This window comes from Colletes latitarsis, unplaced genomic scaffold, assembly GCF_051014445.1.
Source record: "Colletes latitarsis isolate SP2378_abdomen unplaced genomic scaffold, iyColLati1 scaffold0002, whole genome shotgun sequence".
Lineage (NCBI taxonomy): Eukaryota > Metazoa > Arthropoda > Insecta > Hymenoptera > Colletidae > Colletes > Colletes latitarsis.
Genome location: NW_027488365.1, coordinates 39,456,212 through 39,471,737, shown reverse-complemented (window position 1 = coordinate 39,471,737; position 15,526 = coordinate 39,456,212).

Below are 15,526 nucleotides of genomic sequence, written 5' to 3'. Positions count from 1 at the left end.
TAGGTCTGGTATTTGCAATCATCTAGTTCATACTTTCGCATTCTTCACATACTTGTTGGGCAGATGCAGGGTTTTTTTCTGGTTTTGATCACGTAGTAATGTGGTACCACACCGAAACTGTCAATTAAACCTGGTTCCGATTAATATTTTGGAGGATAACGCCGGTTATATCTGCGTTAGTTCTGGTATTAGCAATCATCTGGTTCATACTTTCGCATTTTTGGCATTCTGGTTGGCCAGATCATGGGTTCTTGCTGATTTGGATTTCGTAGTAATGTGGTACCAAACCGAAACAGTCAACTAAAGCTGGTTTCGATCAATATTTTAGGGGGGCATACCGGTTATGTCTGGGTTAGGTCTGGTAATTGCAATCATATGCCTCACACTTTCGCATTTTTCGCATACTTGTTGGCCAGATCCTGGGCTCTTGCTGATTTAGATCACGTAGTAATGTGGTACCAAACCGAAACAGTCAACTAAAGCTGGTTTCGATCAATATTTTAGGAGGGCATACCGGTTATGTCTGGGTTAGGTCTGGTATTTGCCATCATCTAGCTCATACTTTCGCATTCTTCGCGTACTTCTTGGCCATATCCTGGGATTTTTCTGGTTTGGATCACATAGTAATGTGGTATCACACCGAAACAGTCAATTAAACCTGGTTGCGATTAATATTTTAGAGGATAGCGCCGGTTATGTCTGGTATTTACCATCATCTGACTCATACTTTCGCATTTTTCGCATACTTGTTGGCCAGATCCTGGGCTTTTGCTGATTTGGATCACGTAGAAATGTGTTACCACACTGAAACAGTCAATTAAACCTGGTTCCGATTAATATTTTAGAAAACAACGCCGGTTAGGTTTGTGTTAGGGCTGGTATTTGCAATCATCTGCCTCATACTTTCGCTTTTTTTCCATTCTTCTAGGCCAGATCCTGGGTTTTTTACTTGTTGCTATCACGTACTAATGTGGTGCCACAATAAAATAGTCAATTCAACCTGTATTCGATCAACATTTTAGGGGATAACTCCGGTTAGGTCTGGGCTCCGTCTGGTAATTGCAATCATCTTCCTCTTGCTTTCGCATTTTTCGCATACTTGTTGGCCAGATCCTGGGCTTTTTCTGATTTGTATCACGTAGTAATGTGGTACCACAGTGAAACAGTCAATTAAACCTGGTTTCGATCAATATTATAGGGGAAAACACCGGTTGCGTCTGGGTTAGGCCTGGTATTTGCCATCATCTAGCTCATGCTTTCGCATTTTTCGCATACTTGTTGACCAGAACCTGGGTTTTTTCCGGTTTGGATCACATAGTAATGTGGTACCACACGGAAACAGTCGATTAAACCTCGTTGCGCTTAATATTTTAGAGAACAACGCCGGTTCGGTGTGTGTTAGGTCTGGTATTTGCAATCATCTGCCTCATACTTTCGCATTTTTTGCATTCTTATTGGCCAGATCCTGGGTTTTTTCTGGTTTGGATCACATAGTAATGTGGTACCACACCGAAACAGTCAATTAAAGCTGGTTTCGATCAATATTTTAGGGGGTATCACCGGTTATGTCTGGGTTAGGTCTAGTATTTGCCATCATCTGACTCATACTTACGCATACTTGTTGGCCAGATCCTGGGCTTTTTCTGATTTCGATCACGTAGTAATGGGGTACTACACCGAAACTGTCAATTAATCCTGGTTCCGATTAATATTTTAGAGGATAACGGCGGTTATGTCTGGGTTCGGCCTGGTAGTTACAATCATGTGACTCATACCTTCGCATTCTTCGCATACTTGTTGGCCAGATCCTGGGGTTTTTCCGGTTTGGATTACGTACAAATGTGGTACCACACCGTAACTGTCAATTAAACCTGGTTACGATTATTATTTTAGGGGGAATCACCGGTTATGTCTGGGTTAGGTCTGGTATTTGCCATCATCTGACTCATACTTTCGCATTCTTCACATACTTGTTGGGCAGATCCTGAGTTTTTTCTGGTTTGGATCACGTAGTAATGTGGTACCACACCGAAACTGTCAATTAAACCTTGTTCATATTAATATTTTAGTGGATAACGCCGGTTATATTTGCGTTAGTTCTGGTATTAGCAATCATCTGAGTCATACTTTCGCATTTTTCGCATACTTCTTGGCCAGATCCTGGGTTTTTTCCGGTTTGGATTACGTAGTAATGTGGTACCACACTGGAACTGTCAATTAAACCTGGTTGCGATTAATATTTTAGAGGATAGCGCCGGTTATGTCTGGTATTTGCCATCATCTGACTCATACTTTCGCATTCTTCGCAAACTTGTTGGCCAGATCCTGGGTTTTTTCCGGTTTGGATTACGTAGTAATGTGGTTCCACACCGAAACTGTCAATTAAACCTGGTTGCGATTAATATTTTAGAGGATAGCGCCGGTTATGTCTGGTATTTGCCATCATCTGACTCATACTTTCGCATTCTTCGCAAACTTGTTGGCCAGATCCTGGGTTTTTTCCGGTTTGGATTACGTAGTAATGTGGTTCCACACCGAAACTGTCATTTAAACCTGGTTGCGACTAATCTTTTAGAGGATAACGCCGGTTATGTCTTGGTTAGGTCTGGTATTTGCCATCATCTGACGCATACTTTCCCATTCTTCGCATACTTGTTGGCCAGATCCTGGGCTTTTTCTGATTTGGATCAGGTAGTAATGTGGTACTACACTGAAACTGACAATTAAACCTGGTTCCGATTAATATTTTGGAGGATAGCGCCAGTTATGTCTGGGTTAGGTCTGGTATTTGCCATCATCTGACTCATACTTTCGCAGTCTTCGCATACTTCTTGGCCAGATCCTGGGATTTTTCTGGTTTGGATCACATAGTAATGTGGTACCACACCGAAATAGTCAATTAAACCTGGTTGCGATTAATATTTTAGAGGATAGCGCCGGTTATGTCTGGTATTTGCCATCATCTGACTCATACTTTCGCATTTTTCACATACTTGTTGGCCAGATCCTGGGCTTTTGCTGATTTGGTTCACGTAGTAATGTGGTACCTAACCGAAACAGTCAATTAAAGCTGATTTCGATCAATATTTTAGTGGGAAGCACCGGTTATGACTGGGTTAGGTCCGGTATTTGCCATCATCTGACTCATACTTTCGCATTTTTCGCATACTTGTTGGCCAGATCCTGGTCTTTTTCTGATTTGGATCACGTAGTAATGTGGTACTACACTCAAAACTGTCGATTAAACCTGGTTGCGATTAATATTTTAGAGAACAACACCCGGTTATGTCTGGGTTAGTTCCAGTATTTGCAATCATATGGCTCATACTTTCGCAATTTTCGCATACTTCTTGGCCAGATACTGGGCTTTTTCTGATTTGGATCACGTAGTAATGTGGTACTACACTCAAAACTGTCTATTAAACCAGGTTGCGATTAATATTTTAGAGAACAACGCCGGTTATGTCTGGGTTAGTTCCAGTATTTGCAATCATATGGCTCATACTTTCGCAATTTTCGCATACTTCTTGGCCAGATACTGTGTATTTTCCGGTTTGGATTACGTAGTAATGTGGTGCCACACCGAAACAGTCAATTAAACCTGGTTGCGATTAATATTTTAGAGGATAACGCCGGTTATGTCTGGGATAGGTCTCGTATTTGCCATCAGCTGACTGATACTTTCGCATTTTTCGCATACTTGTTGGCCAGATCCTGGGTTTTTTCCGGTTTGGATCACGTTGTAATCTGGTACCAAACCGAAACAGTCAACTAAAACTGGTTTCGATCAATATTTTAGGGGGATATACCGGTTATGTCTGGGTTAGGTCTGGTATTTGCCATCATCTGACTCACACTTTCGCATTTTTTGCATACTTTTTGGCCACATCCTGGGTTTTTTACTGGTTAGGACCACGTACTAATGAGGTGCCACAATGAAATGGTCAATTCTACCTGTATTCGATCAACATATTAGGGGATATCACCGGTTAGGTCCAGGCTCCGTCTGGTAATTGCAATTATCTTCCTCTTGCTTTCGCATTTTTCGCATACTTGTTGGCCAGATCCTGGGTTTTTTCTCGTTTGGATCACATAGTAATGTGGTACCGCAACGAAACAGTCATTTAAACCTGGTTGCGATTTATATTTTAGAGGATAACGGCGGTTATGTCAGGGTTAGTTCTGGTATTTGCGATCATCTGGCTCATACTTTCGCATCTTTCGCATACTTGAATGGCCAGATCCTGGGTTCTTGCTGATTTGCATCACGTAGTAATGTGCTACCAAACCGAAACTGTCAATTAATGCTGGTTTCGATCAATATTTTAGGGGGAAACGCCGGTTATGTCTGGGTTAGGTCTGGTAATTGCAATCATATGCCTCACACTTTCGCATTTTTCGCATACTTGTTGGCCAGATCCTGGGCTCTTGCTGATTTGGATCACATAGTTATGTGGTACCAAACCGAAACACTCAACTAAAGCTGGTTTCGATCAATATTTTAGGGGGGATTTTTCTAGTTTGGATCACATTGTAATGTGAAAGCACACCGAAACAGTCAATTAAACCTGGTTAAGATTTATATTTTAGAGGGTAACGCCGCTTATGTCTGTGTTAGTTGTGCTATTTGCCATCATCTGACTCATACTTTCGCATTCCTCGCATACTTGTGGGCCAGATCCTGGGTTTTTTCCAGTTTGGATTACGTAGAAATGTGGTACCACACCGAAACTGTCAATTAAACCTGGTTACGATTAATATTTTAGAGGATAACGCTGGTTATGTCTGGGTTAGGTCTGGTAATAGCCATCATCTAGCTCATACTTTCGCATTTTTCGCATACTTGTTGGCCACATCCTGGGCTTTTTCTGATTTGGATCTCGTAGTAATGTGGTACTACACTGAGGCAGACAATTATACCTGGTTCCGATTAATATTTTAGAGGATAACGCCGGTTATGTCTGGCTTAGTTCTAGTATTTGCAATCATCTGTCCCATATTTTCGCATTATTCGAATACTTGTTGGCCAGATCCTGGGCTTTTTCTGATTTGGATCTCGTGGTAATGTGATACTACACTGAGACAGAAAATTATACCTGGTTCCGATTAATATTTTAGAGGATAACGCCGGTTATGTCTGGGTTAGTTCTAGTATTTGCAATCATCTGGCCCATACTTTCGCATTTTTCGCACTCTTGTTGGCCAGATCCTGGGCTTTTTCTGATTTGGATCACGTAGTAATGGGGTACTACACCGAAACTGTCAATTACACCTGGTTGCGATTAATATTTTAGAGGATACCGCCGGTTATGTCTGGGTTATGTCTGGTTATGTCTGGTATTTGCCATCATCTGACTCATACTTTCGCATTCTTCGCATACTTGTTGGCCAGATCCTGGGCTTTTTCTGATTTGGATCACGTAGTAATGGGGTACTACACCGAAACTGTCAATTAAACCTGGTTCCGATTAATATTTTAGAGGATAACGGCGGTTATGTCTGGGTTCGGCCTGGTAGTTGCAATCATGTGACTCATACCTTCGCATTCTTCGCATACTTGTTGGCCAGATCCTGGGTTTTTTCCAGTTTGGATTACGTAGAAATGTGGTACCACACCGAAACTGTCAATTAAACCTGGTTACGATTAATATTTTAGAGGATAACGGCGGTTATGTCTGGGTTAGGTCTCGTATTAGCAATCATCTGACTCATACTTTCGCATTCTTCGCATACTTCTTGGCCAGATCCTGGGTTTTTTCTGGTTTGGATCACATAGTAATGTGGTACCACACCGAAACAGTCAATTAAAGCTGGTTTCGATCAATATTTTAGGGGGTATCACCGGTTATGTCTGGGTTAGGTCTGGTATTTGCCATCATCTGACTCATACTTTCGCATTTTATGCATTCTTGTTGGCCAGATCCTGGGTTTTTTCTGGTTTGGATCACATATTAACGTGGTACCACACCGAAGCTGTCAACTAAACTTGGTCACGATTAATATTTTAGAGGATAACTCCGGTTATGTCGGGGTTAGTTCTGGTATTTGCGATCATCTGGCTCATAGTTTCGCATCTTTCGCATACTTGAATGGCAAGATTCTTGGCTCTTGCTGATTTGGATCACGTAGTAATGTGGTACCAAACCGAAACAGTCAATAAATCCTGGTTCCGATTAATATTTTAGAGGTTAACGCCGGTTATGTCTGGGTTAGTTCCAGTATTTGCAATCACCTAGCGCATACTTTCGCATTTTTCGCATACTTCTTGGCCAGATCCTGGGCTTTTTCTGATTTGGATCACGTAGTAATGTGTTTCCACACTGAAACAGTCAATTAAACCTGGTTCCGATTAATATTTTAGAGAACAACGCCGGTTATGTCTGGGTTAGTTTCAGTATTTGCAATCATATGGCTCATACTTTCGCAATTTTCGCATACTTCTTGGCCAGATCCTGGGTATTTTCCGGTTTGGATTACGTAGTAATGTGGTACTACACTGAGACAGACAATTATACCTGGTTCCGATTAATATTTTAGAGGATAACGCCGGTTATGCCTGGGTTAGGCCTGGTATTTGCAATCATCTAGTTCATACTTTCGCATTTTTCGCATACTTGTTGGCCAGATCCTGGTCTTTTTCTGGTTTGGATCACGTAGTAATGTAGTATCACACTGAAGGGGTCAATTAAACCTGGTTCCGATTTATATTTTAGAGGATAACGCCGGTTATGTCTGGGTTAGTTCTCGTATTTGCAATCATCTGGCTCATACTTTCGCATTTTTCGTATAGTTGAATGGCCAGATCCTGGGCTTTTTCTGATTTGGATCTCGTAGTAATGTGGAACTACACTGAGACAGACAATTATACCTGGTTCCGATTAATATTTTAGAGGATAACGCCGGTTATGCCTGGGTTAGGTCTGGTATTTGCAATCATCTAGTTCATACTTTCGCATTCTTCACATACTTGTTGGGCAGATGCAGGGTTTTTTTCTGGTTTTGATCACGTAGTAATGTGGTACCACACCGAAACTGTCAATTAAACCTGGTTCCGATTAATATTTTGGAGGATAACGCCGGTTATATCTGCGTTAGTTCTGGTATTAGCAATCATCTGGTTCATACTTTCGCATTTTTGGCATTCTGGTTGGCCAGATCATGGGTTCTTGCTGATTTGGATTTCGTAGTAATGTGGTACCAAACCGAAACAGTCAACTAAAGCTGGTTTCGATCAATATTTTAGGGGGGCATACCGGTTATGTCTGGGTTAGGTCTGGTAATTGCAATCATATGCCTCACACTTTCGCATTTTTCGCATACTTGTTGGCCAGATCCTGGGCTCTTGCTGATTTAGATCACGTAGTAATGTGGTACCAAACCGAAACAGTCAACTAAAGCTGGTTTCGATCAATATTTTAGGGGGGCATACCGGTTATGTCTGGGTTAGGTCTGGTATTTGCCATCATCTAGCTCATACTTTCGCATTCTTCGCGTACTTCTTGGCCATATCCTGGGATTTTTCTGGTTTGGATCACATAGTAATGTGGTACCACACCGAAACAGTCAATTAAACCTGGTTGCGATTAATATTTTAGAGGATAGCGCCGGTTATGTCTGGTATTTACCATCATCTGACTCATACTTTCGCATTTTTCGCATACTTGTTGGCCAGATCCTGGGCTTTTGCTGATTTGGATCACGTAGAAATGTGTTACCACACTGAAACAGTCAATTAAACCTGGTTCCGATTAATATTTTAGAAAACAACGCCGGTTAGGTTTGTGTTAGGGCTGGTATTTGCAATCATCTGCCTCATACTTTCGCTTTTTTTCCATTCTTCTAGGCCAGATCCTGGGTTTTTTACTGGTTGCTATCACGTACTAATGTGGTGCCACAATAAAATAGTCAATTCAACCTGTATTCGATCAACATTTTAGGGGATAACTCCGGTTAGGTCTGGGCTCCGTCTGGTAATTGCAATCATCTTCCTCTTGCTTTCGCATTTTTCGCATACTTGTTGGCCAGATCCTGGGCTTTTTCTGATTTGTATCACGTAGTAATGTGGTACCACAGTGAAACAGTCAATTAAACCTGGTTTCGATCAATATTATAGGGGAAAACACCGGTTGCGTCTGGGTTAGGCCTGGTATTTGCCATCATCTAGCTCATGCTTTCGCATTTTTCGCATACTTGTTGACCAGAACCTGGGTTTTTTCCGGTTTGGATCACATAGTAATGTGGTACCACACGGAAACAGTCGATTAAACCTCGTTGCGCTTAATATTTTAGAGAACAACGCCGGTTCGGTGTGTGTTAGGTCTGGTATTTGCAATCATCTGCCTCATACTTTCGCATTTTTTGCATTCTTATTGGCCAGATCCTGGGTTTTTTCTGGTTTGGATCACATAGTAATGTGGTACCACACCGAAACAGTCAATTAAAGCTGGTTTCGATCAATATTTTAGGGGGTATCACCGGTTATGTCTGGGTTAGGTCTAGTATTTGCCATCATCTGACTCATACTTACGCATACTTGTTGGCCAGATCCTGGGCTTTTTCTGATTTCGATCACGTAGTAATGGGGTACTACACCGAAACTGTCAATTAATCCTGGTTCCGATTAATATTTTAGAGGATAACGGCGGTTATGTCTGGGTTCGGCCTGGTAGTTACAATCATGTGACTCATACCTTCGCATTCTTCGCATACTTGTTGGCCAGATCCTGGGGTTTTTCCGGTTTGGATTACGTACAAATGTGGTACCACACCGTAACTGTCAATTAAACCTGGTTACGATTATTATTTTAGGGGGAATCACCGGTTATGTCTGGGTTAGGTCTGGTATTTGCCATCATCTGACTCATACTTTCGCATTCTTCACATACTTGTTGGGCAGATCCTGAGTTTTTTCTGGTTTGGATCACGTAGTAATGTGGTACCACACCGAAACTGTCAATTAAACCTTGTTCATATTAATATTTTAGTGGATAACGCCGGTTATATTTGCGTTAGTTCTGGTATTAGCAATCATCTGAGTCATACTTTCGCATTTTTCGCATACTTCTTGGCCAGATCCTGGGTTTTTTCCGGTTTGGATTACGTAGTAATGTGGTACCACACTGGAACTGTCAATTAAACCTGGTTGCGATTAATATTTTAGAGGATAGCGCCGGTTATGTCTGGTATTTGCCATCATCTGACTCATACTTTCGCATTCTTCGCAAACTTGTTGGCCAGATCCTGGGTTTTTTCCGGTTTGGATTACGTAGTAATGTGGTTCCACACCGAAACTGTCAATTAAACCTGGTTGCGATTAATATTTTAGAGGATAGCGCCGGTTATGTCTGGTATTTGCCATCATCTGACTCATACTTTCGCATTCTTCGCAAACTTGTTGGCCAGATCCTGGGTTTTTTCCGGTTTGGATTACGTAGTAATGTGGTTCCACACCGAAACTGTCATTTAAACCTGGTTGCGACTAATCTTTTAGAGGATAACGCCGGTTATGTCTTGGTTAGGTCTGGTATTTGCCATCATCTGACGCATACTTTCCCATTCTTCGCATACTTGTTGGCCAGATCCTGGGCTTTTTCTGATTTGGATCAGGTAGTAATGTGGTACTACACTGAAACTGACAATTAAACCTGGTTCCGATTAATATTTTGGAGGATAACGCCAGTTATGTCTGGGTTAGGTCTGGTATTTGCCATCATCTGACTCATACTTTCGCAGTCTTCGCATACTTCTTGGCCAGATCCTGGGATTTTTCTGGTTTGGATCACATAGTAATGTGGTACCACACCGAAATAGTCAATTAAACCTGGTTGCGATTAATATTTTAGAGGATAGCGCCGGTTATGTCTGGTATTTGCCATCATCTGACTCATACTTTCGCATTTTTCACATACTTGTTGGCCAGATCCTGGGCTTTTGCTGATTTGGTTCACGTAGTAATGTGGTACCTAACCGAAACAGTCAATTAAAGCTGATTTCGATCAATATTTTAGTGGGAAGCACCGGTTATGACTGGGTTAGGTCCGGTATTTGCCATCATCTGACTCATACTTTCGCATTTTTCGCATACTTGTTGGCCAGATCCTGGGCTTTTTCTGATTTGGATCACGTAGTAATGTGGTACTACACTCAAAACTGTCGATTAAACCTGGTTGCGATTAATATTTTAGAGAACAACACCCGGTTATGTCTGGGTTAGTTCCAGTATTTGCAATCATATGGCTCATACTTTCGCAATTTTCGCATACTTCTTGGCCAGATACTGGGCTTTTTCTGATTTGGATCACGTAGTAATGTGGTACTACACTCAAAACTGTCTATTAAACCAGGTTGCGATTAATATTTTAGAGAACAACGCCGGTTATGTCTGGGTTAGTTCCAGTATTTGCAATCATATGGCTCATACTTTCGCAATTTTCGCATACTTCTTGGCCAGATACTGTGTATTTTCCGGTTTGGATTACGTAGTAATGTGGTGCCACACCGAAACAGTCAATTAAACCTGGTTGCGATTAATATTTTAGAGGATAACGCCGGTTATGTCTGGGATAGGTCTCGTATTTGCCATCAGCTGACTGATACTTTCGCATTTTTCGCATACTTGTTGGCCAGATCCTGGGTTTTTTCCGGTTTGGATCACGTTGTAATCTGGTACCAAACCGAAACAGTCAACTAAAACTGGTTTCGATCAATATTTTAGGGGGATATACCGGTTATGTCTGGGTTAGGTCTGGTATTTGCCATCATCTGACTCACACTTTCGCATTTTTTGCATACTTTTTGGCCACATCCTGGGTTTTTTACTGGTTAGGACCACGTACTAATGAGGTGCCACAATGAAATGGTCAATTCTACCTGTATTCGATCAACATATTAGGGGATATCACCGGTTAGGTCCAGGCTCCGTCTGGTAATTGCAATTATCTTCCTCTTGCTTTCGCATTTTTCGCATACTTGTTGGCCAGATCCTGGGTTTTTTCTCGTTTGGATCACATAGTAATGTGGTACCGCAACGAAACAGTCATTTAAACCTGGTTGCGATTTATATTTTAGAGGATAACGGCGGTTATGTCAGGGTTAGTTCTGGTATTTGCGATCATCTGGCTCATACTTTCGCATCTTTCGCATACTTGAATGGCCAGATCCTGGGTTCTTGCTGATTTGCATCACGTAGTAATGTGCTACCAAACCGAAACTGTCAATTAATGCTGGTTTCGATCAATATTTTAGGGGGAAACGCCGGTTATGTCTGGGTTAGGTCTGGTAATTGCAATCATATGCCTCACACTTTCGCATTTTTCGCATACTTGTTGGCCAGATCCTGGGCTCTTGCTGATTTGGATCACATAGTTATGTGGTACCAAACCGAAACACTCAACTAAAGCTGGTTTCGATCAATATTTTAGGGGGGCATACCGGTTATGTCTGGGTTGGGTCTGGTATTTGCCATCATCTAGCACATACTTTCGCATTTTTCGCATACTTGTTGGCCAGATCCTGGTCTTTTTCTGGTTTGGATCACGTAGTAATGTAGTATCACACTGAAGGGGTCAATTAAACCTGGTTCCGATTTATATTTTAGAGGATAACGCCGGTTATGTCTGGGTTAGTTCTCGTATTTGCAATCATCTGGCTCATACTTTCGCATTTTTCGTATAGTTGAATGGCCAGATCCTGGGCTTTTTCTGATTTGGATCTCGTAGTAATGTGGAACTACACTGAGACAGACAATTATACCTGGTTCCGATTAATATTTTAGAGGATAACGCCGGTTATGCCTGGGTTAGGTCTGGTATTTGCAATCATCTAGTTCATACTTTCGCATTCTTCACATACTTGTTGGGCAGATGCAGGGTTTTTTTCTGGTTTTGATCACGTAGTAATGTGGTACCACACCGAAACTGTCAATTAAACCTGGTTCCGATTAATATTTTGGAGGATAACGCCGGTTATATCTGCGTTAGTTCTGGTATTAGCAATCATCTGGTTCATACTTTCGCATTTTTGGCATTCTGGTTGGCCAGATCCTGGGTTCTTGCTGATTTGGATCACGTAGTAATGTGGTACCAAACCGAAACAGTCAACTAAAGCAGGTTTCGATCAATATTTTAGGGGGGCATACCGGTTATGTCTGGGTTAGGTCTGGTAATTGCAATCATATGCCTCACACTTTCGCATTTTTCGCATACTTGTTGGCCAGATCCTGGGCTCTTGCTGATTTAGATCACGTAGTAATGTGGTACCAAACCGAAACAGTCAACTAAAGCTGGTTTCGATCAATATTTTAGGGGGGCATACCGGTTATGTCTGGGTTAGGTCTGGTATTTGCCATCATCTAGCTCATACTTTCGCATTCTTCGCGTACTTCTTGGCCATATCCTGGGATTTTTCTGGTTTGGATCACATAGTAATGTGGTACCACACCGAAACAGTCTATTAAACCTGGTTGCGATTAATATTTTAGAGAACAACACCCGGTTATGTCTGGGTTAGTTCCAGTATTTGCAATCATATGGCTCATACTTTCGCAATTTTCGCATACTTCTTGGCCAGATACTGGGCTTTTTCTGATTTGGATCACGTAGTAATGTGGTACTACACTCAAAACTGTCTATTAAACCAGGTTGCGATTAATATTTTAGAGAACAACGCCGGTTATGTCTGGGTTAGTTCCAGTATTTGCAATCATATGGCTCATACTTTCGCAATTTTCGCATACTTCTTGGCCAGATACTGTGTATTTTCCGGTTTGGATTACGTAGTAATGTGGTGCCACACCGAAACAGTCAATTAAACCTGGTTGCGATTAATATTTTAGAGGATAACGCCGGTTATGTCTGGGATAGGTCTCGTATTTGCCATCAGCTGACTGATACTTTCGCATTTTTCGCATACTTGTTGGCCAGATCCTGGGTTTTTTCCGGTTTGGATCACGTTGTAATCTGGTACCAAACCGAAACAGTCAACTAAAACTGGTTTCGATCAATATTTTAGGGGGATATACCGGTTATGTCTGGGTTAGGTCTGGTATTTGCCATCATCTGACTCACACTTTCGCATTTTTTGCATACTTTTTGGCCACATCCTGGGTTTTTTACTGGTTAGGACCACGTACTAATGAGGTGCCACAATGAAATGGTCAATTCTACCTGTATTCGATCAACATATTAGGGGATATCACCGGTTAGGTCCAGGCTCCGTCTGGTAATTGCAATTATCTTCCTCTTGCTTTCGCATTTTTCGCATACTTGTTGGCCAGATCCTGGGTTTTTTCTCGTTTGGATCACATAGTAATGTGGTACCGCAACGAAACAGTCATTTAAACCTGGTTGCGATTTATATTTTAGAGGATAACGGCCGTTATGTCAGGGTTAGTTCTGGTATTTGCGATCATCTGGCTCATACTTTCGCATCTTTCGCATACTTGAATGGCCAGATCCTGGGTTCTTGCTGATTTGCATCACGTAGTAATGTGCTACCAAACCGAAACAGTCAATTAATGCTGGTTTCGATCAATATTTTAGGGGGAAACGCCGGTTATGTCTGGGTTAGGTCTGGTAATTGCAATCATATGCCTCACACTTTCGCATTTTTCGCATACTTGTTGGCCAGATCCTGGGCTCTTGCTGATTTGGATCACATAGTTATGTGGTACCAAACCGAAACACTCAACTAAAGCTGGTTTCGATCAATATCTTAGGGGGGCATACCGGTTATGTCTGGGTTAGGTCTGGTATTTGCCATCATCTAGCTCATACTTTCGCATTTTTCGCATACTTGTTGGCCAGATCCTGGTCTTTTTCTGGTTTGGATCACGTAGTAATGTAGTATCACACTGAAGGGGTCAATTAAACCTGGTTCCGATTTATATTTTAGAGGATAACGCCGGTTATGTCTGGGTTAGTTCTCGTATTTGCAATCATCTGGCTCATACTTTCGCATTTTTCGTATAGTTGAATGGCCAGATCCTGGGCTTTTTCTGATTTGGATCTCGTAGTAATGTGGAACTACACTGAGACAGACAATTATACCTGGTTCCGATTAATATTTTAGAGGATAACGCCGGTTATGCCTGGGTTAGGTCTGGTATTTGCAATCATCTAGTTCATACTTTCGCATTCTTCACATACTTGTTGGGCAGATGCAGGGTTTTTTTCTGGTTTTGATCACGTAGTAATGTGGTACCACACCGAAACTGTCAATTAAACCTGGTTCCGATTAATATTTTGGAGGATAACGCCGGTTATATCTGCGTTAGTTCTGGTATTAGCAATCATCTGGTTCATACTTTCGCATTTTTGGCATTCTGGTTGGCCAGATCCTGGGTTCTTGCTGATTTGGATCACGTAGTAATGTGGTACCAAACCGAAACAGTCAACTAAAGCTGGTTTCGATCAATATTTTAGGGGGGCATACCGGTTATGTCTGGGTTAGGTCTGGTAATTGCAATCATATGCCTCACACTTTCGCATTTTTCGCATACTTGTTGGCCAGATCCTGGGCTCTTGCTGATTTAGATCACGTAGTAATGTGGTACCAAACCGAAACAGTCAACTAAAGCTGGTTTCGATCAATATTTTAGTGGGGCATACCGGTTATGTCTGGGTTAGGTCTGGTATTTGCCATCATCTAGCTCATACTTTCGCATTCTTCGCGTACTTCTTGGCCATATCCTGGGATTTTTCTGGTTTGGATCACATAGTAATGTGGTACCACACCGAAACAGTCAATTAAACCTGGTTGCGATTAATATTTTAGAGGATAGCGCCGGTTATGTCTGGTATTTACCATCATCTGACTCATACTTTCGCATTTTTCGCATACTTGTTGGCCAGATCCTGGGCTTTTGCTGATTTGGATCACGTAGAAATGTGTTACCACACTGAAACAGTCAATTAAACCTGGTTCCGATTAATATTTTAGAAAACAACGCCGGTTAGGTTTGTGTTAGGGCTGGTATTTGCAATCATCTGCCTCATACTTTCGCTTTTTTTCCATTCTTCTAGGCCAGATCCTGGGTTTTTTACTGGTTGCTATCACGTACTAATGTGGTGCCACAATAAAATAGTCAATTCAACCTGTATTCGATCAACATTTTAGGGGATAACTCCGGTTAGGTCTGGGCTCCGTCTGGTAATTGCAATCATCTTCCTCTTGCTTTCGCATTTTTCGCATACTTGTTGGCCAGATCCTGGGCTTTTTCTGATTTGTATCACGTAGTAATGTGGTACCACAGTGAAACAGTCAATTAAACCTGGTTTCGATCAATATTATAGGGGAAAACACCGGTTGCGTCTGGGTTAGGCCTGGTATTTGCCATAATCTAGCTCATGCTTTCGCATTTTTCGCATACTTGTTGACCAGAACCTGGGTTTTTTCCGGTTTGGATCACATAGTAATGTGGTACCACACGGAAACAGTCGATTAAACCTCGTTGCGCTTAATATTTTAGAGAACAACGCCGGTTCGGTGTGTGTTAGGTCTGGTATTTGCAATCATCTGCCTCATACTT